We start from the raw sequence: 27,589 nt of genomic DNA on the forward strand, positions 1-27,589 counted from the left end.
AGCGACTGCAGCTATAGAGCTCGGTGGGCTAAACTGTAAAGGATGCTGAGTGTATGAAGTATGAACCAACCAACTTCCAATGGAGATAAATCCTTTTCTTCTTCTTCTTCTTCTTCTTCTTCTTCTTATAATTCTGCTTTACGTCGCACCGATAGAGATAGGTCTTATGGCGACGATGGGATGGAAAAGGGCTAGGAGTGGAAAGGATGCGGCCGTGGCCTTAATTAAGGTGCAGCCCCAGCATTTTCCTTGTGTGAAAATGGGAAGCCACGGAAAACCATCTGCAGTGCTGCCGACTTAATATCAGAAGACCGAGCTCGATAACTGCTGTCGCTTCAGTGCGGCCAGTATCCAGTATTCGGGAGATAGTGGGTTCGAACCCCACGGTCGGCAGCCCTGAAGATGGTTTTCCGTGGTTTCCCCATTTTCACGCCAAGCAAATGCTGGGGCTGTACCTTAATTAAGGCCAAGGTCGCTTTCTGTCCCATCGTCGCCATAAGACCTGTGTGTGTCGGTGCGACGTAAAGCAACTTACAAAAAAATAAAAAATAAAAAAAAAATCAGAAGATGAAAGAAAAAGGTCTGATCCTTTGTAGAGTAGAGGTATGGGTGAAAAGAGAAAGGCTCGCTAAGGCCATGGAAATTGAAGACTCCCTGGTCGCGAAACCTAGTACGTCGGGACCGGAGAACAGATAGAAGGATGAAAGTGACACGCTACAATTTTCCACCCGCTACGAAACTGAACACCTTCCAATACTCCCAGACCGATTGAAGATCGAAGCCCCACTGTCTGAACTACTTAATCCTACTGTATGCATGTAGTCTATATTTTTGTTCAATAATTTCGAACAAATGTAGCCTCCGTGGCATAGGCAGCAGCGCGCCGGCCTCTCACCGCAGGATTCCGTGGTTCAAATCCCGGTCACTCCATGTGAGATTTCTGCAGGACAAAGCAGAGGTAGAATACATTTTCCTCCGGGTACTCCGGTTTTCCCTGTCGCCTTTCATTCTAGCAACACTCTCCATTGTCATTTCATTTCATCTGTCAGTAATTAATAATTGCCCTAGAGAAGTGCTACGGGCTTCGGCAGCCGGCACAATTACTATCCTCGCCCTAGAATGGGGCTTCATTCATTCCATACCTGACCCGGTCGAATGACTGGAAACAGGCTGTGGATTCTCATTTCAATATCCCACAATTATCAAAAATTGAATTTAAGATAACTGCATGCTTATTAACAGGACTTGTCCGCCTCCGTAGCTTAACGGTTGGCATTATCGTCCTCGGAGGCTCGGGTTCAATTCCCCGTAATGTCAGAAATGTAAGACTGGCGGAGGGACTGCTATGTGGTTAAATAGGTACACACAGTCATCTCCATTGGGGGTGTGCCTGACAAGAGTTGCACTAGATTGAGGACACGAATTTACTTTGTCCAAATCCACGGCTAAATGGTTAGCGTGCTGGCCCTTTGGTTCACGCAGTCCGGGGTTCAATTTCCAGATGGGTCGAGGATTTTAACCTTCATTGGAGCTGAGTGTGACTGCAGTCTTCAGCATTCAAATTCATCCTGAAGCACTGATCGCCTAACGGGTGTCAACTCGAAAGACCTTGCGGCCACCCGCTAGTATTACAGTGGAACGTCGATATCTCGAATCACCTCGAGAACTAAATTTTATTTCGAGTTATCGAAATTTCGAGATATAGAGAATACCGTTTTTGAGCATGTATAGGACATGTAATTGAATGATATGTATCTACGTGCTTATACTGAATACGTTATTTTTAACAGTAGTTAAAAATATACACGGTTATCCACATAAGATCTTACACGGAAATAACGTCTAAACCATTAAAGATATCGGTTTTCTGTTTTCATATTCGTAAATTATACCCCGAGGCTTGTAAAATAATGTGCTACCTATTGACCGAGATATTGATACTAACTACTGTACATATTTTGAAATGAAACGGCACAAATTCATACAGCTGGCCTAAAGGTTCGACTGCGTACAAGTTCAAACATATACGCATTTTCAAAATCGGACAGTTACTTTTTGGGATATCAATAAGAACAGCGTGCGCGGTTTTGCATGCCGCATCAGACAGCATGCAGTCGGGCAAGGACACACTGACGCGCAAGCACTTTCCTGGGTGTAATTCCAGCCACAGGATGGATACCGGGCATGTTAGCATATCGTACACATGTGATGGGTTCGCAAAGTGTGCATGACAGGCGAACTCATGACAGGACAGGGAGGGTTGATGTTTTTTTTTTTTTTTTTTTTTTTTTGCTAGGGGCTTTACGTCGCACCGACACAGATAGGTCTTATGGCGACGATGGGATAGGAAAGGCCTAGGAGTTGGAAGGAAGCGGCCGTGGCCTTAATTAAGGTACAGCCCCAGCATTTGCCTGGTGTGAAAATGGGAAACCACGGAAAACCATTTTCAGGGCTGCCGATAGTGGGATTCGAACCTACTATCTCCCGGATGCAAGCTCACAGCCGCGCGCCTCTACACACACGGCCAACTCGCCCGGTGGTTGATGTTTTTAAAAGGAATAAAATATTTACTTTGACTTCAAAGAAACATAACGAAAGCTATAACCGTCACTGATTTGATTGTATAGTACATACTATTGTATGGATTGAGAAATAAACATAACACAGGACGCCTGAAGACCGAGCTCGATAGCTGCAGTCGCTTAAGTGCGGGCCAGTATCCAGTATTCGGGAGATAGTAGGTTCGAACCCCACTGTCGGCAGCCCTGAAAGTGGTTTTCCGTGGTTTCCCATTTTCACACCAGGAAAATGCTGGGGTTGTACCTTAATTAAGGTCACGGCCGCTTCCTTCCCACTCCTAGCCCTTTCCTGTCCCATCGTCGTCATAAGACCCATCTGTGTCGGTGCGACGTAAAGCAACTAGCTGGTAGCAGTAGGACGCCTGAAGAGCTCCTTCTAGAAAAGCAAATGAACAATGTCCGAGGCAGACTTCAATGGAAATGTTTTAAGGGCATGGGCTCGGGAACATAACGACGTCCCGTCCAGTGTAATTGTTACGACGCTGCCATTTTGCATTTGGAGACCGTGTTGATAACGAGTTCGGTACTTTATGTGACCTGAAAGTGATTTTCATGGTGTCCCATGTTCAACACCAGGCAACTGCCGGATTAGTACCTTTGAGATAGGCCACGGCCAACGTCCTTTCCAAATCCATCCCATTCCTATACGTGGGGAAAGACGCCAAACTGACGCAACCTGTTACACATGGATTTCAGAACAAAACAAAACAAAACAAAACAAAACAGCAACTTTAATCTCCCTTCCCCGTTGTGTGTTTACCAGTCATACAATAACGTTGCAGACCCAGAGTTCGTTACGGTGCATCACATTATGTTTATGATACTTTACAGTACATGCCTGGTATCCGTTCTGTGGCTGGAATCAATGCCAGGAATCAGCCTGCGTGCCAATACGTCCTTGGCCGACCACACGCCGTCTGATGCGGCACGCAAAAGCCCAAATGCGGTTTTCATTGATAACTCAAAAAGTAACTGTCCGATTTTGAAAATACTTGCAAATTTGAACTTGTACGCAATTGAACCTTTAGGCCAGCTATATGCATTCGTGTCATTCCATTTAAAAATATGAAGTTAGTATCAATATCTCGGTTATTAATCATCCCATGAGAATAAGTAGCACATTATTTTACAAAACTCTGGGTATCAATTACGAGCGCCTCCGTGGCTTAAACGGCAGCGCGTCGACCTCTCACCGCTGGATACCGTGGTTCAAATCCCGGTCACGCCATGTGAGATTTGTGCTGGACAAAGCGGAGGCGGGACAGGTTTTTCTCCGGGTACTCCGGTTTTCTCTGTCATCTTTCATTCCAGCAACACTCTCCATTATAATTTCATAACATTTATCACTCATTAATAAATCACCTCGGGAGTGGCGACCCCACTGTAATAACAGCCTATATATGTTTCATTCATTACATCCCTGACCCGGTCAAATGATTGGAAAACAGGTTGTATGTTTTCATTTTCATCATTTACGAATATGAAAACAGAATACCGGTATCTTTAATAGTTTAGACGTTTTTTACCTCTAACATCTTAGGTGAATAATCCTGTATTTTACGGCATTACTTTAATTATAACACTTTTTAGAAGACAGGATACAGTACATACAATAGTGAAACAAGAGACATACCTCCGTTATCACCCTTGGAAAAAATCCGTTGGTCCCTTCTGTTTGTTACTGTTAACTTTTCCTCCCTTCACGTTGAAACTTCTCGTCAATACCACACAGCCGAGATTCGTAAATGGAGGTTATCATTTGCGACTTCGGGGGTTGCTTTCGTACGTGAACGGTAATTAATTCACACCCGAGAAACAGCGAGGCTTCGCCGATTTTCCGATCACTAGAAGTTTTAGTTTTTCGGTTCCCGTCATATTAGCTCCCAGCATCACTGTAAACCTTTCTTTACTTGTTGAGTACTCCTCACAAACCAGAACTGCCGTATTGCAGAGTTAATGTTGCACAAAATTCGAGTTACAGAGTATTCTGTGCTTCAATCGAGAAATTCGTGTAACCGAATTTCGAGTAATAGAGAAATAAATAATCGTGAAGAATAGGCCAAACGGTCGGGAAATTTAAGTTATTCGAGATACTGAACGTTCGAGATATCGAGGTTCGACTGTATTATAAGAGGAATTAATTTATGTTTGGGAGTGATAGACGAGTGGCAGTGCCTCTGGTTTCCAACCAAGATGGCTGCTGTTCAAATTCCGGTGTCAGGACATCCCTTGGGTATGTTCACAACACAGACTGTCACATAAAACTATATGGTTACTTTCTAATTTTATCTTTTTATGCCAAGGTTTTTATTCACTGGGCGGAGTCGGTTGTTATATAACAGTTTTCTAGACAAAAGACTGAGATATTCTCCTTTTTCTTTTTCTGCCAATTTTCCCACACTCTTGTGGGCTCGATGATGGCAGCTGCGACACACATGTGGACTATGCCCAGTTTTGCGGTTGGATGCTCCTTCTTACACTAATCCTATGCGGAGGGACATATTCAGTACTGTATCGTGTGTTTGAGCGATGATTGGCGGTGTGCTGAATGAATAAGTAGTACTAGTAGTAGCTAGAATAAAGCCGCCCCCGCGGTGTAGGAGTAGCGTGCTTGTCTCTTACCCAGAGGCCTCGGGTCCGATACCTGGCCAGGTCAGGGATTTTTACCTGGATCTGAGAAGATTCGTCATGCCGACCACATGACAGCTCGTAATTTGCAGGCCTTCGGGCTGAGGAGCGGTCGCTTGGTAAGCCATGGTCCTTGTTGCGCCATGGGGTTTGGTTTGGTTTGGTTTTTTGCAACTAGAATAGAGATGCAGCGAGTATGATATGAAATTTAGCATTTATTTCATCCTATGATGTAATTGCCTTCTTTCCGTACCTACTCAAGAGAGTGCGGAAAATGACTACCGTATCGTAATTACCTTCTGCACTGCTTTGTTAGAAATCGTCTCTGATTAGTTGAACTCCGCTTCACTGTACAGTAATGTAAACAAGGAGGTCGGAGAGATTATGAATCAGAGAACACCTAAGTTAATCTTGTTGAACTGTTTCTTCGCCTGATTGGAACAATCAAGTAATCAGCCGCCATCACCAAGTTAACTACTGAAAATGAAAATCCACAGCCTGTTTCCAGTCTTTCGACCGGGTCAGGAATGGAATGAATTAGGACCCCATCTGGCGGCGAAGATAGGAATTGCGCCGGCTGCCGCAGCCTGTCGCACTACGGGGCAATGATTAATAAATGAAAGATGAAATGAAATTATATTGCAGTGTGTTGCTGGAATGAAATATGACAGGGAAAAGCGGACTACCCGGGGAAACCTCTGTCCCGCCTCCGCTTTGTCCAGCATATATCTCACATGGAGTGACCGGGATTTGAACCACGGAACCCAGCAGTGAGAGGCCGGCGCGCTGCCGCCTGAGTCACGGAAGCTCTAGGTTAATCCATTTCCGACAGATAAACATATCGCGTATATTACAGTCTATCATAAATTTCATACTACCTTCATTAATGCAAGACCGGAGGACCATGTTTGTAACTCTGGTAGTTTACTGGACTGCTCACTGCTTCAAGGAACATCAATTCTGACGTTTAATCACCGCATAATTCATGTACACACTTCGTATATCTTTCTTAGCAACATACTCACAACAAAACAATGCATGAGTCAAAGATGGATTGTTTGAGTGACGTCGTGCCAAAATTAAACATATAATTTAAATAAATTCACCATATTCTTTCTTTCTTTATCTGTTTACCCTCCCGGTTTGCTTTTTCCCTCGGACTCGACGAGGGATCCCACCTCTAGCGCCTCAGTGGTAGTGTCCTGGAGCGTGTGACATTGGGTCGGGGATACAAGTGGGAGGGCCAGTACCTCACCCAGGCGGCCTGGGCAAGGTACTGGCCATCCTCCCCAGTTGTATCCGCGACCCAAAGTCTGAAGTTGCAGGACACTGCCCTTGAGACGGCAGAGGTGGGATCCCTCGCTGAGTCCGAGGGAAAACTTACCCTGCAGGGTAAGCAGATTAAGAAGAATAAAGTTCTAGGGGGTCCGCTGCCTGTAATTTAGTTTGTTTTGCCAATTTTTCATATATTTATCCGATTTTGATCAACTCAAGACCATATCAATGGGTTTTAGCTTTCGAGTCGGTTTGTCTGTCTGTTCCATCATCACGGCGAAATGGGTGGACAGATCTCGACCAAACTTCATATATAAAGTGTACTCATCCAGAGGAAGAATGAGGGGTTTATCTAGGGAAACCACAACAGTTTTCTTCCATTTTCTCTTATACTATTGATTATCTGTAAAATCCGTGGACTACATGCGAAACGTCCCTTTGTTATGTACATAATTTCGCTTGGTCACTGTACACTCTTTCCTTTGACGGAATATTCCAGCCTGTTAAAATATATTACTTTTAGACGCCGGAATATATCGTAATGTGGAGGCAATTTCAATGACGGTTCAGATCTAAGCTTCGTGGTAACAGCTTTCTAAACGGTAAGTGATTTCACAAAGCAGATTACAGAATCGCTGTTCAATTCGGAGAGATCTTCAACTTTGGGCCTATGCCTTATTGTCGTATCTCGATTCTTTATACTTTAGGTAGCGCAGCATTTCTCGGTTACAATCAAATCACTCAAACTCGATTGCGACTGCCATTAGGAAAGGAGGCCTGTCATTATAATGAAAACTATCCGTCTGTATTGCGAATGGCAGCTGGCAAGCGAGTCTGCCGTTATTGTAGAAACTCCCGAACTAGATTGTGAAGGGCAATTATCATCTCAATTTCCCCAACGTGCACCTTACTTCGGAACCAACGTATTGGATCTTCTCCGTTTTGTTTCTAGGATAGCGCTATGGGACGTGCAATTTGACATAATCTTACTCAGTGCGTGTGCAGTAACTTATGTAGAACTCCGTATACAATGTATAATACCGTAGCGAAGCACGGGCACATTTGCTAGTTTGCAATATTTTAAATCATTCATCGTCATTGTCGCTTGAACGCGTCGTAAGTTTTATTCGTTTGAATTTAAATGCAGCGAGGCCGGCGACGCTAACGAATAAAACTTACTTGAAATCAGAATCGACCAAGCTCGATAGCTTAAGTGAGCCCAGTATTCGGGAGATAGTAGGTTCGAGCCCCACTGTCGGCACCCCTGAAAATGGGTTTCCATGGTTTCCCATTTTCACACCAGGCAAATGCTGGGGCTGTACCTTAATTAAGGGCACGGCCGCTTCCTTCCCACCCCTAGCCCTTCCCTGTCCAACTGTCGCCATAAGACCTATCTGTGTCGGTGCGACGTAAAGCAACTTGCAAAACAAAACAAAACAAAACAAAAATCAGAATCGTAAATACAGGGTGCCGCACAAGTACTTCATGGGTTGAAATTCCTCTCATCTTTGTTGTCTTTGCAATGACATTCACTTTTCCCCTTGCAGTCTACTAAAGGATACTCATGAAAGTAACCACGGAGTTACACAACAAACAGCGGACTTAAGTTCGCAAATCAGCAATTCACTATTCTGGCCAATCCTCCGCTTTGACAGCCGCACATTTTCTCAGAGGATCACTAAAAGAATGCGTCTATGTCAATAAGCTAGAGACCATTAAGGAGCACATGAACAATATTCAGGCGGAAGTTGACTCGAAGTCCACCTCTGTGGTGTACTGGTTAGTGTGATTAGCTGCCACCCCCGGAGGCCCGGGTTGAAAAGTGGTACGAGGGCTGACACCGGGTCCACTCAGCCTCGGGAGGTCAACTGAGTAGAGGGGTTTCGATTCCCACCGCAGCAATCCTCGAAGTGGTTTTCCATGGTTCCGCACTTCTCCTCCAGGAAAATGCCGGGATGGTACCTAACTTAAGGCCCCGGCTGCTTCCGTCCCCCGTCCTTGTCTATCCCTTCCAATATTCCCATTCCCCACCAGGGCCCTGTTTAACATAGCAGCTGTACCCTCAGTTGTAACTCCGACCCAAAGTCTCAAGCTCCGGGACACTGTACTTAAGGCGGTAGAGGTGGGATCCCTCGCTGAGTCCGAAGGAAAAACCAACCCTGGAGGGTAAACAGAGTAAGTAAGAAAGAAAGAAAGAAAGAAGGAAGGAAAGAAAGAAAGTTGACTCGAAACTGTTCGAAAAATGTTCTGATAAGAGGCTATCTCACTGAGAAAGCAAACGGCAGGAATTTTCTCAAGTAGTGTGCATATTATATTGCCGAAGCATCTACGGTATGTAATGTTTGTGACAGAAACATCGGCGCTCTTGTCCAAACAATTCTAAATGGTTTAAGCCCATTCGTGATTTATACAGAATTACAGGTTCAAATGGCATTGGCTTTTTATAATTCATTATGAGATATGCAGCGGATTTCTGAAAATATTAGCCTAGCTGCAGCGTCCACGTGCAGAATAATTAAACTTCCATTATGTTTTTGAGCTCGATAATAATTCATAAGACACAGTGAAACCACCCCCACCCCCAATTACCCCTCGAATGCATAAGTCAAATAACAAGTTAGTAATAAACAGGGTTCGGAAATTTATGACCTAAAGAAGAACAAAATACGCAAGCAAATACACGCTAAATATGACCTAAAATATGACTTAAGCATTTTTGAGCTATGTAGCAAGTATTACTAACAGACAGAGTTGCAGTAGGTGAATTAAAACTGTATACATTAACTCAGTTTCATAGCCCTGAGGGGCAGTGCTAATTTTGTTGGTATCTGTCGGCGTACGTTCGGACAACGTCTCTTTCTCGCAGTCATGTCTTCTGAACCTGCTACCTGTCTCTTTCGGGAAAAGAAAGAAATATACATTGACTACAGTGTTTTGAAATCCTGTATTTAGAACTCGACGCAGACAACAGGTACCTTAATACAAACGACGTCTCAATTTAAACAAAACTGTTCAAAATATATAACCGGGCGAGTTGACCGTGCGGTTAGGAGAGCGCAGCTGTGAGCTTGCATCCGGGAGATAGTGGGTTCGAATCCCACTGTCGGCAGCCCTGAAGATGTTTTTCCGTAGTTTCCCATTTTCACACCAGGCAAATGCTGGAGCTGTACCTTAATGACGGCCACGGCCGCTTCCTTCCAACTCCTAGCCCTTTCCTATCCCATCGTCGCCATAAGACTTGTCTGTGTCGGTACGACGTAAAGCAAAATATATAACCAAATATGGCCTTTTATCACTAAAATGATGAAAATGTGACCAAAGCAGTACATTTGTATGCAACATATAGGCCTAATTTGCTTTAAACTAGATCAGAGACCCCATCATTCACAGTTTTTTTTTCCAGGTTTCGCGTAAAGTGGCAACAGAAGTGAAATATGACTTTTCCTTAACATCCGATGCCTGTCGTAAGAGGCGACTAAAAGGGGCCCCAGGGGCTCTGAACTTTAGAGCGTAGGTTGGCGACCACCGGGCACTCAGCTGAGTCCTGGCATTGCTTTCACTTACTTGTGCCAGGCTCCTCACTTTCATCTATCCTATCCGACCTCCCTTGGTCAACACTTGTTCTTTTCAGACCCCGACGGTATTACGTATGGAGGCCTAGGAAATCTTTCATTTTCACGCCCTTCGTGGCCCTTGTCTTTCTTTGGCCAATACCTTCATTTTTCGAAGTGCCGGACCCCTTCATTTTTCTCTCTGAATAGTGTTATATTCTATAGAGGACGGTTGCACAGTTGTACTTCCTCTTAAAACTATAATCACCACCACCACCGTAACATCCGAACCTTAGTATTAACCATTTTTCAGAGTAGATGCCTTCGGTTCACAGGGCCCCGGGTTCGATTTCTGGCCGTGTCGAAAATATTTAACCTTAAATGGTTATTTCCGCTGGCTCGGGGGCTGGGTATTTGTAACGTCCCCAACATTCCTGCAACTCTGTCCTCCACTACAATAACACGCAGTTCCCCATACATGACGATGCCAACCACCCTCGCTGGAGGGTCTGTCTTTCGAGGGCTACACCAGTCCAGCCGAACATGTTCTCGGACCCTCTCGGCACTAAAAGTCAAACAATAAATAAAAACAACAGTGCGAACAGTTAATACACGGAATTTCTGCTCAAGACGTTGTGTGTAGTAATGCCATATAGCCATGGGTTCAGATGATGAAGAAAAAAACGGCATTAAAGGGTTAAAACATTTTTAAGAACAAAAATAAAAGAAATAAAGGGTCACGTGAAGTATCTCCGTCCATCTCTCTTTTCAATCTTAAAAAATGTACGAAGAAAATTATGAAGGCGTTTAAGGGCCATTGTGTGCAGTGCGTTGCACGAATATTAAACAAACGTGGTACACACTGTAAGGACGAAATCAGAGGTGGATGGGAATACCCTCCTTGCTCTATTGTTTACTTTAAATTATATCGGGAATTAAATTCATCGAGAATCAAGTTTTCACCAAGAAAATTAGGACTCTTGGCAACCCTCAAACCAAGTAATTCGCAGGTCAGGATTAGATAGAGGTCTGGATAATTTCCAGGTTATCACTAGAGCCCGGAATTTTATGCACTAATAGGTTAGAATGCAAACTTACTAAAGCGAGAAGCTCTACCTTCACAACGATTATGCTATGGTGTTTGCATAAACATTAGGGGTACGGCCCATCAGAACCCCTATAATTTATGTTATTCTTTCTACATTACGGAAGAGCGGGTGGCCGGCATTTCCTACTAACCAAATTAGTTTGCAATCTAACCTGTCACCGCATGAAAATCCAGGCTTTAGTTATCACCTAAATAAACTATTCTTTGATCTAATTAACAACTTCAGAGGGTGCTGAATTCCTTAAATTCAGTGACAGAATAGAAAAGCTGTACGACATCATTTCAATTAAATCTTTACCTCTGACATTAAAAGAGTTCTTTTAATTGAAATACTTTTCCTTTCATCAGCGTCCCTTGCCGTGTTAGAGGGGTTAGCGGGAAATCAATACACAAGTTTATTTCGTCCAACTAACCAACTAGTCGATAGAAACTACATAGCAACGATGCTGACAAACATTAATTCAATTCACTGTTTAGAAGAAACTTTCCACCATGCTTCATATGGAATCTCGATTACGTAATCTGATTGTATTATACTCACAGGTGCGTGTTGAAACGAGGGTAGCGGGGACATGAAATTAGTCATATAACTCGAACCACGCTTACATAACTATAAATCTCCCACAAAATATCCGGCTACAGAGCTGAGCTGAGAGATATTCTGAAAACTAAAAGTGGATTACCGGTACTGCACTTTAAGCACAAAAATATTCAACTGTCTCAGGAGGGAGAGCATGTTAAATTCTGGGCACTCATTTCAAAAATGGCATGTCCTACTCCTAAAGATAATTAAGTTTTTTAATTAGCAAATAACATTCTTAATTGCCAACTAAAAGAAACGTTTTATGACACAATTTACTCTAATACAGAAATGGAAGACCTATACCATTCTTAAGAATTTAATGTCATCTTTAAAAAAACGTTTCGTGCCTAACAGTGTTATTTTAAGCTGAGAACCTTGTGCTTTATTTTTTAACTTACTCTTTATTTTAAGATGCAGACCACCCATAAAAAATGTAATTAAAAATAGTAGCACTGATCGGAAAACAAAGGAATCTAGACAATCAAATGAAATACACCATTTTTAACTATATTAATTTTGAAATCAACAATAACCAGTAATTGATCATTATAATAATATTTAAGAGAATTCCAGCCAGAACGCGTTTCGGCTACTGTTCATTTCTGTGAGAAAAGATATTAAAACATTTCTGTGCTTATGGTCAGCAGTAAACAACAAGCTGATGGGGATTTGTACAGCACAGGTAGGATCAAAGACATTGGAGAGGAGGAGTCAAGGACAAAGGACAACAGAGACATACCAGTAGCGGGCACGCGGTGTAGTGACCAGCCACGACTACTCCTAAACAAGAAGCATGACTGGAGGAAGAGAACATTGTATATCTTACCGTAACAAGTTGTCAACAGCATGCACCCAGGCAATGGAGTATTAAATCGATGGCCGAATTATCCTTCAGAACAGCTCACTTAGAAACGAAACGACACCCACGAAAGAACACTGCAGCACACTTTTAAAGACCTCCACACAGGACCACACTTCGATAAACAAAAAACTTCCACTGCAAGGTGTTAATAATGGAAAGCACTGAGCACTGGATGTTGAAGATTAGGGACACAATAAATGTCACTATCACCACACGACTGATTCACTATTCACAGACGAACAATGCCAAGGCCAGGTAAAAGAACACAAAACACAAATGCGATAAAACTGGTGCTGCCTTCTACGACGTAGATCGGGGCTGAACGCAGGCAGAGCTTTTGCCGGCAAGCAGAGCGGCCCAGGGCGCGAGGTGCGGGGTGCGGGGAGGTGAGGTTACGGCGCGGTGGAGTGGAGGGGGGCCCACGGAAGGCTAGCACCACAGCACAGCAGAGCTCGGGAAATGCGAGAAACTGAACGAGATAGAGAGACCCTCTGCTTACTTGCCAGCACGGCATAGCACAAGCAGCCAAGGCCCTCTTCTATCCCCTCCCAAACCTCCTCATTCCCTCTCTCTCTTTCCCCTCCAAAACCTTCCACTCCTCCAACACGGAACAAATAAATCGTCCCTACAAGTGCTGCCTCCTAGCAGCCAGGAACTCACTCATAACACTTACAACATAAAAACACACGTGTCACAAAAAAAAATAATAATGCCGTACACACTGCATTATTTCACACTGGATTTACAATCAAATACCAGAAGGAAGCCACAACGTTACGTGAACAGCAGCTAAAATTTGTTAAGTTCTCCCATGTTTCTCTCTACGACGACGCCCTGATGACGTCAAGGACGCGGGAACTACCAAGGCCTACCTCGATCACGCTCGGAAGTCAACAAATGTTCTGAAATACATTTCGGAGATGCATACAATACTGAAACCCTAATCGAAACTAATCTATTAGTAATATTTCCAAACAACCTAAAAAAAGAAAAAACATACAAAAAATAAAATAATTATCAAAGGTTTTGAGTCTAAACTGAAAAGATATTGTTTCAAATATCACAAAATATTAAAACTGATTAGCTAAACACTGTAAATACAGTTACCCTCCTATAACTCGAACATCTGTAACTTGAATTTTCTATACATCGAAGGAATTTTCGTTTTCCGACGAAATCCTAACTAATTCATGCGTTATATATTTTCATGAAGTTCTATTACTCGTATTTTTCGATATCTCGAAGTATATTTCAAGCCCAGGTGTGATTTTTTTTCTCTAACTCGAAGCATAATACTTGTCACGTAAGGTTATGCAATAAAAAACAAATGAGGTGTCTAGTATCAAACATGGACAAAAGCCATTTTGTTAATTTTTCAGTAGAGCCACATTTTTGTTTCTCTATGTTAAACTCCCGTTACATGTGTGAAAATTTGTGTGTGTCATATTTCTAGCCCTATGAACAAGAAAATCATGGTCGACACTTAGGAATTTCAGTCTAAGTCAATATAAAACACGTTCAAATATGACGATGTCCATTTCTGAAACCGAGATTGGCTTTTGTCCATTTTTGATACAAACATCCATGTAATTGTCCACTTTTGAAACGAACTATCCCAATATTTGGAAAAGAAAAGTTGCAGGATGACACGGAAGTAAACTTCCATTTTAAAAGAAATATAATTAAAATATGAAAGAAATAAGGCTATTCTTATATTTTGTTAACATTTATAACATTCATTTCAGTTCCTGCTTCACTGTATTTCTGGGCAAATAACCTCTAGTTCACCACAAGGGTCTTCAAAACAACCACATTCATAAATAATCATGAACAGCTTGTTCATTTTCACTACAAATGTTCTTATTCATGACTTCGACATACCACTTAAGAGAAGCATTCCTTTCCAATCTTTTGCGAAGTGCTTTCCTAGTAATTTGTCAACATCTTTAAGTTTCTGTGGGTTTACATTCATGCCAATATCAGTAGGTAAAGGATTCATTAACTTCACACTTACCTGTCATGCTTTCGTGATCTTACGCTCAAAACCTGTTTCCAATTAGTAGCCTACCTCACCTTTGTTTTTGCTAGGGGCTTTACGTCGCACCGACACAGATAGGTCTTATGGCGACGATGGGATTAGAAAGGCCTACGAGTTGGAAGGAAGCGGCCGTGGCCTTAATTAAGGTACAGCCCCAGCATTTGCCTGGTGTGAAAATGGGAAACCACGGAAAACCATTTTCAGGGCTGCCGATAGTGGGATTCGAACCTACTATCTCCCGGATGCAAGCTCACAGACGCGCGCCTCTACGCGCACGGCCAACTCGCCCGGTACCTTACCTTTAACTACAACATTGCCTCTTTTCATGCTCCTGAGTACAATTCTTTTACACTGCGAAATCTTGAAATGAAGTTGACTAGCAGATTTCAGATCAATCTGTGCTTGTTCTTTCCAATTCAATGGTTCTAAGGTTTGTCCAATCACTTTCACTGTGCCGTACATTTTGAACACCTCAAGATATTCATCAGGACTTACTATGGTCGTCATCTTCTTAAGGTCTTTCTCAATGACTCAAAAAATCCTATCTGGAGACAAATATGAGTGCCCAGTAACTGGAACTACCAGTTTTTATATGATTTTTCACGAGAGTTTAATCCTGATGTAAACAAATAGGCGGAGCACCTTGGCTTTGCACGTGGACATAGACGTAGTTGATCGGAGAAGCAACCGTCGCACTCACTCGACTGTATGCGAGCTCGAAGAAAATTATTACGTCGTATTAATTTAATTTTTTCTTAGTTTATTACATTTAGATAGTCTGAAAGGGTACGTAATCAAATTAAAATATGGTTGTCATATATACCGGTATATATCTATATGTTTTTTTAATAAAACAGTGATTAAAGAACGAGATATAAAGGCAGAAGGCGTGGTGTAATGCAGGAAGTCTTCTCATAGTGAGGGAAAGTCCTAAGCTGTACAGCGTGGAGATAAGGTGTTGCATCTTGCAGCAGCAGTCAGTGTCAGAATTCATAGTGAGAGAAATGGAGCAAGAGGTAGGATCATCCCGTGTAGTGAAGCACAAAAGAGGAAAACCACTCAGAAGTGACCATAGGCAGTGCGTTGTGAATGTTTTTAATAAAATAAGTGAACAGAATCCAGGTTTAGCCGTAAAGGAGGTAGATAAGTGCAGAGTTGTGTGGTGTGTCGGCTAGTTCGGTTCATAACATGCGGACAGAGTTTAGAAAGACAGGGAAATTAACAACGCCGGGAAAGGAACGTAAACGACCTCAAAGAATCGAGAGAAGTATGACGATATTGTCAAAAGTGGTATTAGAAGGAAAATTCATGATTTTTTTTTCGGAATGAACCACATACTTTACGCAAAGTATTAGACAGTGTAAATAAAGATAAAACTTTACCCACCTTCATTGTACATTGTACCTACATTGTACAGACTTTTAAAGGACATAGGGTTCCAGTTTGTTAAAAGAGAACGTAAACCTGTGTTAATGGATAGGAAGGATATTGTATTGTCTTTTTTGAGTTGTTTCTTTTCGATAGATGTTACAGAATTATCAACAGTTCCGTCTGACATGTCCAATCGTGCTATATGCTCTATCATGATAGGAACTCTACAAGATAAGAGATATACATTTCAATTCGAAAGCTGGTATTCTATTAGGTTACAGTCTACCGGGCGGACATTTCAAACAGCTGTCCTAAGATAAACCTTCCTACGTGTGTAATTTTGTGCTCTAGCCTACGATAGCTTTCTTTAATATTCAGAAATAAATAAATAAATAAATAAATAAATAAATAAATAAATAAATAAATAAATAAATAAATAAATAAATAAATAAATAAATAAATAACGTAGGTCCTAATCATCAGCAGTAGATGTCCCTTCAAACCCCTCCGTTTAGTTTCACACAGCTCAAAAACTGTTCCTCGTCTATTTTAGGTCATATGCGTAGCACTGTATGTCCGAACACGAGACGTTGACGGGGCGGAGGTCGATACTACACGCTCAGCGAATCACAACTCTTTCTTTGACTGAGGCGTGGACATGCCTTGTTTACATCAGGATTAAACTCCCGTGAAAAATCATATACCTGTCAACAGAGGATGGTGCATACTTTGCACACATCGCCAACATATTAATGTTTTTATTTTGGCCGGCGCAGCCATCAGCAATCAACTTGACTGAAGTGAAACCTTGTAAATCATTAGATCGTAACTCATTGACAACCGCTGATGCTATTTCCTTTGATTATTTATTTCCCTCATTCTCCAGCCACGTATAAACAGACACATTGTCAGAGCGCAGTTTGCTGTGAGATATGCCTATTACAACAGACAGATTGTAACAGTAGAGTTGTCTGGAATAAAAAGCCGACTGATCACTTAATTTTGGCAAAGCGAGGTTCTTTTGGCAATCATAGGACATTAGAAAACAGTCCTCCTCTGGTCGCCATGACAGTTTGACGTCACTGGTAGCAATATGATTGCCTGAAAAGGTGATGTCCGTTGTTGATATAAACTACGTTTGGAAGTGACCGATTATGAAAGAAACTGCATATTTCTATGTTAAAAATTACGTAAAAATATTCGTTTATGAAAGACACGCACCACTAATTCAGAGAGAGCATTAAAAATGCTATAAGGATCAATCCGTAACTCATTTTTGATTTAGGTGGCGCATGTCCATGTTTGATATTAGGCACCTCATAATATCGCCGCCCAGTTTTTTTAATGTCCCATTACTGCTGCCAAGTTGACTAGTTACATATTGAAATCACGAGACATAACCAAAAACAAAATAACCTCAATGTAAGAAGCAATAATGGAGGTTCCCTTATCGAAGTAAATGATCAATCAAGATATTCATAATTAAGGCGGTTTTCAAGCTCAGTGGGGAATTAAGGAAATACACACTCTCTCACACCCTCACTTAATTTAATGTAATATATTTCTGCCTTTGTTTTGATTTACGCATTACTATAACCGTATTCTGGTAATTCAGTTTCCTTCTCGAAAAGTACTATTACTTGTCGGACTTACGTGAAACCGCGCTCTAATAAAACACACACATGTAAATATGCCGTATGTCAATAAGAATACACAAAGGTTAAGTTATGCAAACTGTACCAAAGTCGTAACAAGACAAGGCTAGGTTAAGTTAGTTCGTTTTATAACGAAATTTCCTTCCATTTCAACTGAACTGACCTTTATCGGTATAGGTAACAATGCTTTCATTTTCGGAGGAGTTCTTACAGATTTTTGTTGCTTGTTATCAGTGTTGCCAACTCAGCGGATTTAGCGCTAAATTTGGCGGAATTAGAAGACCATCGGCGGAGAAATATATCATTTAGCGGACAGCAGATTTTTTTGGCGGAATTCTAGATTTATTATAGCGGAATTTAGCCTTTTATTCATAGTGTGCTTTTTAAAAATTTCTACTCCAATCTATCTCCGAGCTATTCTGTATTTCTTGTCAGAAGCTAGCAGTCACATGAGGAAAACATGTTATTTGGATTTGATGTTATGAGATCATGCTATAATAAATTTGTAATGCGTGGGGAAATGGTACTTATCTCTTAGTTGACGAATGACGACAGATAATGAAACTATTTATATTTATGCTATGAAGGATGACCGTCTAATGAACTGGGCTGTTCTGTGTGTGGGCCTTGAGGTAGAGGATTCACCTACTTTGCACCCGATACTAAAACGCCTACAAGTTTTAGCTCGCCGCCTCACAGGCAGGGAGACAGCACGGACGATCCACGTCGTAGCACTACCACAGCAACAGACGAGTCCGCCTTTGAACTCTTTCACGTGAATGAGGACGACTAATTGACTTTTTAAGAATATTCCTCTCACCAGTCCCAGTGAAACTCAGAGATCAGGTGAGTGTAGATATTTACTTTTATTATTATTATTATTATTATTATTATTATCATTATTATTATTATTATTATTATTATTATTACGTCCGGCTCCATGGCTAAATGGTTAGCGCGCTGGCCTTTGGTCACAGGGGTTCCGGGTTCGATACCCGGCAGGCTCGGGAATTTTAACCTTAATTGTTTAATTTCGCTGGCAAGGGTGCTGGGTGTATGAGTCGTCTTCATCAACATTTCATCCTCATCACGAAGCGCAGGTCGTCTACTGGCGTCTAATCGAAAGACCTGCATTTGGCGAGCCGAACTTGTCCTCGGACACTCCCGGCACTAAAAGCCATACGCCATTTCATTATTATTATTATTATTATTATTATTATTATTATTATTATTATTATTATTATTATTATTGCTCATTATTTGAGATCGGATTTCTTGGCGGAATTTTAGCGGATTTTTAGTAGTATTTAGCGGATCTTGAAAATATAAGTTGGCAACACTGCTTGTTATTCATCCTAGTTGCATTCTGAACATACGAATTGGACGAAATAAGACCGTGTTATTAAAATGCTGCGTTCATTTAACACACACTACGTTAATAAATGCATTATTCAAACATGCCGCAATTCTACTTACCTGGTATTACCCAAACAGTTTTAGCCTATAATCCTACAGAAAAAGAAAATATGCCTTAGTTACACCCGCCAATGTAACACTCGTTACTTTCACAATACGGTAGTGGCAATACGTGAAGAAAACCATGATTATATAGTGACAACGTGCAAAATGAACAGTAACTGTAAGACGTCGTATCGGCAAGTAGGGTCCCTAAATTGTAAGGTACCGAGCTCGATAGCTGCAATCGCTTAAGTGCGGCCAGTATCCAGTATTCGGGAGATAGTAGGTTCGAACCCCACTGTCGGCAGCCCTGAAAATTGTTTTCCGTGGTTTCCCATTTTCACACCAGACAAATGCTGAGGCTGTACCTTATTTAAGACCACGGCCGCTTCCTTCCCACTCCTAGCCCTTCCCTGTCCCATTGTCGCCATAAAACCTATTTGTGCCGGTGCGACGTAAAGCAACTGGCCCAAAAAAAAAAAAAAAAAAAAAAAAAAAAAACTGTATGGTTAGCAACACTGAATCGAACCCAAGAGTTAGAATATAACCATAAATCACTACCTTCAGTATTAACAGGGAAGAAAGGGTAAGGTTGTACCCTTAGTGTAAAAGCTTACATGGCAAGGAGCCGGGCTGAGTGGCTCAGACGGTTAAGGCGCTGGCCTTCTAACCCCAACTTGGCAGGTTCGATCCTGGCTCAGTCCGGTGGTATTTGAAGGTGCTCAAATACGACAGCCCCGTGTCGGTAGATTTACTGGCACGTAAAAGAACTCCTGCGGGACTAAATTCCGGCACCTCGGCGTCTCCGAAGACCTTAAAAAGTAGTTAGTGGGACGTAAAACAAATAACATTATTAGTATTACATGGCAAGGAGTATACAAGCAGAACATTACGCTTATGTGTACTTGACCATCCTGAGATAAAATTGGTTAGTGTAGGAGAAACCTAAACTTAAATCGCCTGCATATACAAAATTCAACGCTTTCTACATTTTAGTCAGAGTGCGTTGTTTCACTAGCCGTATGAACGGCTTGCGGAGCCACGTGCAACAGTAGCTTAAAATCCTCCTTTAGGTCACTTCGTAACCCCCAACAAGTACTTTACAGTACCGGGTGACATCCTCAGTTACCGAGGACGCATAGCCTATGGTGTTGTTACTGTGTTAGAGAGTGATGTATAGAAAGCACGGTTTCCGAGAAGAACAACGCTGGAAAATTAGATATCTTTTCAAAAATATGAATTCCTAAGCATTCAAAAATGAAAATGGTGCTCTTTATGGCAAAATAAAACTTTTAATATGACATCGAATAATAGTATGATTAGCTGCCACCCTCCCCTCCCCCCACCGACTCAAGAGACCCGGGTTCGATTCCCGGTTCTGCCACGAAATTTGAAAAGTGATATGAGGACTGGAACGGGGTTCACTCAGCCTCGGGAGGCCAACTGAATAGAGAAGGGTTCGATTCCCACCTCAGCCATCCTGAAGTGGTTTTCCGTGGTTTCCCACTTCTCCCCCAGGAAAATGCCGGGATGGTACCTAACTTAAGGCCACGGCCGCTTCCTTCCCTCTTCCTTGCCTGTCCCATCCAATCTTCCCATCCCTCCACAAGGCTCCTGTTCAGCATAGCAGGCGAGGCCCCCTGGGCTAGGTACTGATCATTCTCCCCAGTTGTATCCCCCGACCCAAAGTCTGAATCTCCAGGACACCACCCTTGAGGCGGTAGAGGTGGGCTCCCTCGCTGAGTCCGAGGGAAAAACCGACCCTGGAGGGTAAATAGATTACGAACGAACGAACTAAGGAACTAACAGACAGTAAAGAGATTGCCAGAATGACGAATGCGCACTGCAAGCGGATGAATCATACCTCAGTGTCCATGACCTTGGCAAAAATAAGTATACCCCTGCTACCCTTCCTCACAGCACACGCCAAGTCTCCACTACTGTACTTGCTGTGGCGCTATTATTTATTTATTTATTTATTTATTTATTTATTTATTTATTTATTTATTTATTTATTTATTTATTTATTTATTTATTTATTTTTAGTTCCGTTTGGGCCTGCTATGGACCACGTGGTTCTTATCTCTAGCAGCTTTCTTCTTTGACCAGTACTCCTTCATTCTTGCACTGTGAATATATTTTCGCTCCATAGTGCATTTCACACCTCCTCCCGGACGTACTGTTTTTCCTGTTAGTGACTGGAGAGAGTTTGCTGTTCTGATCAACGTTCTGTACCTATTCCTGTCATAGATTTCACTTGGAACAATGTCCAATTCTTGAAGGTCTTTTCTGACAAGTCTTGCCCACTTCGCATTAGTCGCTTTCCCTCTAGAGGTGGTGTGGAAGATTCTGAAGGTGAGCCTCTGATTGTCCATTGTCATGACATGACCATAGAAGTTCAATCTCCTCTTCCTCATAGATGTTGTAATGCTCTCCAATTGTTGATACAGTTCGTTGTTGTCCCTGATTCTGTACTTACCTTCTTCTTTAATAGGGCCCATGATTTTTCTCAGGATCTTCCTTTCCTTCAGCTCCAGTTTTCTAAGTTGCCCTTTTCTTATCATGTTTAGGCATTCTGAGGCGTATAGTACTGACGGTCTCACTACAGTAGTGTAATACCTGATTTTGAGGTTAAGGGAGAGGGATTTGGATTTGTACATACTCTTACATAGGTGGCAGGCGCTTTCCAATTTGATGCATCTGCTGTTCATGGCCTGATCTTCATTCATGTTTGGGGTTATCCCTTCCCCTAGGTATCTGAAGGAGTTAGTCCTTTGTACAGCTTTGTTCCCCAGTGGGAGTACATCTCTGATGTTGGTGATAAACTTTGTTTTGTTGATGGCGATCTTCAACTCTACTTTAGCTGCTATGTGGTCGAGAGAGGATATTTGATGGATAGCTTCCTCCACACTGGATGCCAGGAGTGTAAGGTGGTCTGCGAAGGCTAAATAGTTGACTGTTAACTTATCTTTCTTGTAGCCTATTCTGAATCCAGAGTCACCCTTTATCATTTTCGTCCACTCACGAATGACTGGGACAGTTCCCCTCTGAATTTGATTCTGGCTGTAGTGTTGGTAAGAGTTGCTTTCACAAGATTCAAGGTTTTCTTATCTAGTCCCAGTTCAGCAAGTGTCTGGAAGGGTGACTCTCCATTTACTGAATCGTAGTCCTTCTGAAAGTCAACAAATGTTGGCACATAGAGTGAGGCGCTTAGGTTTTTGTAAGTGAAGATGGTTTTGAGGTTCAGGATTTGTTCGGGCGAGTCTACGCGAAAACCCCACTTTTGCAGGTTAGATTTGCATCTTGTAACACCTGAGCGCAATCTGCTGAGAGATTTACACGTTAGCCATTCTCCTGTAAGACCATGACGGAGTTCTTCGAATGAAGTCAGCCATTCTTCTGAGCGTTTGAACAAATTTGGGTTGGTGTGCAGTCCCTACGACAGCCTATGTTGAGGAAATTTTTCCTTGAAGTCAAACGTGGATAAACTGGCAAGTGATCATACAGAGGGTGAGATTCAGATGTATCATCGCTTTACTTCTCGCCCTTTGCCGTTATCTCCCGACGAATGTCAGGAGGTGCAATCTCAGCAAGGCAGTACAATTTTTCCAAAGGCGTAGGCCGTAGGCAACCAGTGATGATTCGACAAGTCTCGTTAAGAGCGACGTCCACTTGTTTGGTATGACAGGATCTATACCACATCGGACACGCATATTCGGTAGCAGAATAACACAACGCGAGGGGAGATGTTCTCAGGGTGCTTGGCTGTGCACCCCGTGTGGTACATGTCAGTTTCCGCACTATACACGTCGGTTAGCCGCGACGAATGATATTTTGTGCGTATTTCCGCTTAAATTTCTGTTAATAATTAAAGAAAATAAAGGATATAATTACCTGATAAGACAACAGGGTTTGTAAAAATTGCATTTGGAAATAATTCCAATAATTCCTAGTTCCAGTCGGCTGAAATGGATTAAAAATATAATGTTTTCTTCACAAAGTGCGAGGGCGTATGCCCCCCTCCTTCCACGCCTGCCTAAACGCCGCTACTGGAGGGGATTAAAACTGGGTGATCCGTACTTATTTCTTATCTAGCTGTAGTACCCGGCGTTGCCCGGATAGTTTCTGAATATTTACCTTTAAGATTTGCATTACCAGTTCGTTGTGTGTGATGTGAATTTTTACAGAATTCCTTTTTGACTTGCAGATTGATATGTTATGATCTATTATGTAGTTATAAAATTATTTAGATGTGTTTGATTTCAAGTTTTAGATTATTTAATTTCCGAGTAAAACTTCATCCTTATGGAAGCTCGAATCGACTGGGAAGTATTTGATCCTGTCAAAAATTAATAAGTGATAACTATATGTATTTAGCCGTCGCACTATAGATACGATGTACAGGATTTCAACTGTCAATGAGACTGATCCCCTCCCGCCCTCCACCACTAAGAGATATAAAATCTGGATTGTCACCATTCATCTCAGTGACCCAGAAAACTGTAGATTCGGCACTGTTTTCGATTATTTTTATATCTCACTCCCCCTCACCCACACCCCAAAGGGGGCTGAACATGAATTTAAAAAAAATCGGAGTGTCACTAATTATTTCAGCTACCACGAAAACTATGGATTCGATAATATTCTAGATTATTTTTATACCACCCCCCTCGCCCCCTGCCCATAAGGGTGCTAGGGGTGTCTTACCCTCACGCGGTTTGTCTCCTGATACTAATTGATAAGTGTACCAAGTTTGGTGAAATTGCTCCAGTGGTTCAGGAGATGTGTCATTTACACACCCACACCTACACACACCCACGCAAACACATACATCAATTTTTATATATAGTAAGAAGAAGAAGATAACATTTTTATATGTAGTTTTTCGATTAATTTTTAGCTCACCCCCTTCGCTCCCCACTTGGACTTGCAAAAAATCCGGAGTAATACTATTCATCTCAGAGACCCTGAAATCTATGGATTCGAAACTGTTTTTAATTATTTCTATATCTCACCGCCCCCCTTTGCTCCCCACCTAAAAGGGGGCTGGACTTTAAAAAATTCTAGAGTATTACTTTTCAACTCAGTGACCCCGAAAACTATGAATTCGACACTATTCTCGATTATTATTGTAACTACCCCCCATGACCCTCTCCCTTAAGGGCGCTAGGGATGGCTTACCCCCTCAGTGATCGTCTCCCGATAGTAAGTAATACGTGTACCAAGTTTGGTTGAAATTGCTCCAGTGGTTTAGGAGGAGATGTGTCATTTACATACACACTTCCATTTCTATATATAGTAAGATTTTTATACTCGTACTTCACCCCCTTTCCATCCCCGCCCAGAGGAGTCCTATGAGTGCCTTACACAACAGTATATTTTTTTCCAGATATTAAGTCTTATTTGTACCAATTTTGGTTGGCAGCTATGCCCAAACGTACATACATAATCTCACTGCTCTAGAATCCTGGAGCTGACGTTGCCATGGTTACGGTAGTTCATTTCTTTATTCGATTCCTAGAGCAGGGGTAGTGTGGTGCCAATATCTCCGTAACGGTTGGTTTTAGGGCCTTAAAAATGGTTTTCGGGCCCTTAGGGCTTACCGAGTTTTGTTCTTTGCGTCAAGAGGAATAAATTGAGCTTTGTCTCGTCCTTATACGACAAATTCGATATTTTGCCTATATTAGCCTATTATTTTTATATTTTTCCTACAAAACCCCCGTCTTTTCAAAGATTTTAAAATGATATGCATATCGAAACCTTCCCCGGGGTGAGTATACTCTAAATATGAAGTTTGGTTGAGATCTATCCAGCCGTTTCGACGTGATGGTGGAACAAACAAACAAACAAACAAACAAACAGACAAATAGACACGAACAACTTTATTTATAAGAAGATTCAGAGTATATGTAAAAAAGTCACGACATTACACTCTGAAAGATATATGGTGTCAGAGAAAGGGTGAGAGACTGCAACCACCAACCACTTAAGTTGATTCAGAGAATAAAACCTTTCTTTAACAGCATTACAATCCTGTTTTAAAACACAATTATTCGTTAAACGAAAATCTTCCATAACGGGGAAAACCGCCTCGGTTTAGGCAAGATATCCTCTAAGTTTGCAAACTTGTTCCTCTGTCTAGCTCGTTCAAAGTTTGCTAACTACACTCCACGTTTGGTTGGCTGGTTATGCCAAATGGAAGAGATATTAAAGTGTACATGAGTAGCAAAGGTTCATTACTACTGCTTGGCTTGAAACACAGTGGTTTGTATCGTTCCTAAAGTGCACAATACCGTGTCGTGTGCACCGTGCTAATTGAACAAACTTTATACAGGCAACGTGAAAAACTCTGCTTCTCTAATGTCTGTAAACATTCCGTTTAACACCACCTTTAGACCAGTATTACTTGATACAACATTTTTTAAACATACCTCTAATCATAAACAATGCTACATTTGGGCATTCTTTAGCAGCAGTGTTGTCAACCCATAAATATTTTCTCCGCTAAATTTTAGTTGAAAATCCGCTAAATTCCGCTAAATTTCGAAATAGCATATACCAGATGTTTTCATTAAAGAGATTAACTCAACACTCACCAGTTTCAGAACAGTAATTCTTCTCCTCCCCGCACTGTATGCTCTGAAGCAGATGTGCTGGGCTGAGGTCCTGTGCTTTCATATGAAGCCACATGGTACCATTCTTTTTCGAAGTATACGCTGGCAGTTCACAGCAGCAAAGCACATACGGAAATTTTCAAATCTATTTTGAAAGTTATTTTCACTTTCATTACTGTTTCCATTGTTTTTGATAAGTTCGTTCGTTCGTAATCTGTTTACACTCCAGGGTCAGTTTTTCCCTCGGACTCTGCGAGGGATCCCACCTCTACCGCCTCAAGGGCAGTGTCCTGGAGCTTCAGACTATGGGTCGGGGATACAACTGGGGAGGATGACCAGTACCTCGCCCAGGCGGCCTCACCTGCTATGCTGAACAGGGGCCTTGTGGGGGAATGGGAAGTTTGGAAGGGATAGACAAGGAACAGGGAAGGAAGCGGCCGTGGCCTTATGTTAGGTACCATCCCGGCATTTGCCTGGAGGAGAAGTGGGAAACCACGGAAAACCACTTCCAGGATGGTTGAGGAGGGAATCGAACCCCCCTCTACTCAGTTGACCTCCCGAGGCTGAGTGGACCCCGTTCCAGCCCTCATACCACTTTTCAAATTTCGTGGCAGAGCCGCAAATCGAACCCGGACCTTTGGGGGTGGCAGCTAATCACACTAACCACTACACCACAGAGGCGGACTGTTTTTGATAAGTGCGGAAAGAAATAATGTCAAACAATTTCGCATTTATATTGCACTGCCAATAGATGCACTAGGAAGCTCAACCAACTAATCTTTTAAAGTTTAATTATTTAACGACTATTTACGAAATATCTGACTGCTTTTTAACCTATTCTCTCCACATATTGACGTACCAAAAAGATCCTGATGTCAAAAGAAACACGTTATCAAACACGACACTACCCGGCTCATCAAGCGTACAGTAACGATTGTAACAAATACTGACTGAGGCTGTGGGTCACAGCTGGTCTAGAAAACGAGTTGTAGTACGCAGCATAAGTTCAATACAACGGGAATAAGTAGACTATTATGTCGTAGTAAGTTCTATATTATTTTTCCCATGGTGATGAAAGGTGATATCGTTACCGCTGAAAAAAAGTTTGAAAATCCGTCAAAAAGTCCGCTGTCCACTAAATGGAAAATTTCTCCGCTGTTCTATTTAAAAATCCGCCGAATTTGGCGGAAAATCCGCTGAATTGGCAACACTGTTTAGCAGGGCCCACTTTGTGATGACATGCAGTCTTTTTCAACTGCTAACTCAAATATAAACAATGGTCATGGCCTCTGATTACACAAACGCGTATTTATGACGCCATTCTTTGTCAATCTGATATCAATATGTCTTATGACTGGTGGCAGTGGCGCCGAATTTGTGGGGGGGCAAGGCTTTTGCTGCCTCCTCCCCCCTCCCACTGAAAATGATATTAGGGAGCCAGAGTGCCATTTTGTGCGCCTAAAAATTCTCCTTCTAGATGTTAAATCCCCTTAAAACGTGAAGTTGTGTAGTCTCCGGAGGATGCTAAAGCGTTAAATTTGGAGAAGGTGTTACATGGCTTTATAGACTACTAGTGGACCCGTGCGCTGCTCCACTGCATTCCTTATAAATAGGACAGACAACTCATCTTAACATGCCGGTCGTAGTTATATTGTTTTTCCTGCCCATTTCAATAATTTTATTAACATTTAATACCGATAATATAATTTATGGATTTTCCAAAAGTAAAAAATGTGTTTATTTTTAAAGAAGATTCCAAATACCAATTTTAACGTCTGTTAACATCTTCAGTTGTACGATCCCGCCCGTATGTGTGTCTTACCCTACAGTTGTCTTTCCCAAACAGTAAGTCATAATATGTTTACCA

The sequence above is a fragment of the Anabrus simplex genome, chromosome 11, assembly GCF_040414725.1.
Source record: "Anabrus simplex isolate iqAnaSimp1 chromosome 11, ASM4041472v1, whole genome shotgun sequence".
Classification (NCBI taxonomy): Eukaryota; Metazoa; Arthropoda; class Insecta; order Orthoptera; family Tettigoniidae; genus Anabrus; species Anabrus simplex.